Here is a 2,243-nt window from a genome sequence, read left to right as displayed (position 1 = left end):
CTATATAGCACTGACTAATTTTCATATATTAAAACAACTTTCACCATTGGAATTAAACTCTGCTTAGTCATGGTATAGTAGTTTGTAGTTTTTATAAACTACTGGATGGTCTATGCTGGTCTTTTTGTTTTTTGATTATTCTTGTCTTTATTAGAGATGGACCAAATTAAAAAAAAATGTTTTCTTTATTGATTGATTGTTTTCTTTATTTGATCCATTTGGACTTGACTCCTGTGCAAGGTGAAAGATAAGGGCCTAGTTTCATTCTTCTACACTTTTGCCAGCAATATTTGCTGAAGATGCTGTCTTTCCTCCAGCAAATGTTCTTGACCCCTTTTGTCAAATATCAGGTGGCTGAAATTGCATATACTTATGTTTCGGTCTTCAATTATGTTCCCAATGTACTACAGGTCTATTTTTTTGTGCCAGTACCATGCTGTTTTTATGACTATATCTATGTAATATAGTTTTAAATCTGGTATAGTAACCCCCCAGATCATTGCACTTTGTTCAAAAGCCATTTATAGACTCAATGCAATGCTAATCAAAATCCCTATGATATTCCTCACAGAATTGGAAAAAAACATTTTAAGATTCATATAGAAGCATAGAAGACCTTGGATAGCCAAAGACACCCTGAGCACTAAGAGCAATGCTTGGGGTGTTACTATACCAGATTTTAAAGTGTATTACAGAGCTATTGTCATAAAAACAACATGGTACTGTTACAAAAATAGACCCATAGATCAATGGAACAAAATTGAGGACCCAAATGTGAGTACATGAAATTTCAGCCCCCTGATATTTGACAAAGGCGCCAAGAACTTTGACTGGAGGAAAGACAGAGGCAAAATGTTCAGCAAATGGTGCTAGCAACATTAGATCTCCACCAATAGAAGAATGAAACTAAACTCTTATCTTTCACCTTGCACAAAAGTCAACTCCAAACAGATCAAAGACCTGAATATGAAGCCTAAGACTTTGAAACTGTTAGAAGAAAACATTGACAAAAACCTACAAGATATAGTTGCAGGAAAGGATTTTCTAAACTGGACATTAATTGCTCAGGAAACAAGGTCAAGAATCAACAAATGGGGCCTCATTAAACTCAAAAGTTTCTGTACATCAAAAGAAGCAACCAAGGAAGTGAAGAGAAAACCCACAGAATGGGAGAAAATCCTCACCAGCAATACATCTGACAGAAGTTTAACATCCAGAATATACAACAAACTCAAAAACCAAAGAATCAAGAAAGGAAGTAACCCAGTTAAAAGATAGGCTAAGGAACTGAACAGAGAGTTCTCAAAAGAAGAAATAAACATGGCTAAGAAGCATCTTAAAAGGTGTTCTCAACAGAGGGATGCTTTTGGAGTCCCTTGTCAAGAAACTCCAATGGACTCTCACATGAACATTTGAAAATTGAGGTATTCTGACTTTTTTCTAGTTCCCTGTCTAGAACTTGTAATGCTAATTAATCTTGCCTTTACTTCTCCTTCACATCTCCTATTCATGATTCAAGGACTTTATTTTCCCCTTAGAGAAAAGAGTTATGCAATTTGGGAGTCTTTTAGATAGGCCCACTGAAGGGGTACTCCAATTGCCTCACCCTGCATCCCCATTCAGCATGGAAGAAGCCAGAGCAGTCCCTGTCCCTATTCCCTATTAGCAATTTGGGTAATCCCTTCAGAGGATGGTGTGATAAGAATAGGAGGTAGGCAATTGCTAGGCAGTTAAGGTAAAAAGACCCCAAAGAAATGTAGCAAATTTCTTGGCTAAAAGTCAAAATAACCTTGGGCCTGTTAGCAACCCACTGTGTTCCAAAGGCCAACTGTCAAAATGTCAAAAGTATTTGGGAGCTTGTATCTAATCCTTAAAAGATTTTAGGGTTGCGTCTTCAGAGAGGGGAATGATGGAGGGGAGGAAGTGGGCATGGATTTGATCAAATCACCTTATATACATGTATAAAATTCTCAATAAATTTTTTATAAAAGTTAAAAAAAAGGCTCCTAGCCTGCACTACTATCCTCAGGCCTCTTGGGGTAAGTCTATAGCGTAGCTCTCTGCGCCTAGGACTCCCTAAGCCACACTCACCCTTCCATCCCTCCCGCCGTTCTATACTCCTAGTTTGGGCCCTGCGTCATTCCTAGTCTTGGGGCCCCAGACACCTGGGGAACCAATACTGCTTCCTGATCCTTCTCACCCAGACCAACTTAGTTCCTTTCTTGGGCTCCAGGAGCACCCCT

Source organism: Nannospalax galili, unplaced genomic scaffold, assembly GCF_000622305.1.
Source record: "Nannospalax galili isolate Female #2095 unplaced genomic scaffold, S.galili_v1.0 scaffold1200, whole genome shotgun sequence".
Lineage (NCBI taxonomy): Eukaryota > Metazoa > Chordata > Mammalia > Rodentia > Spalacidae > Nannospalax > Nannospalax galili.
The sequence above is the reverse complement of the archived record's forward strand: the minus strand, read 5'-3'. Positions refer to the sequence as shown.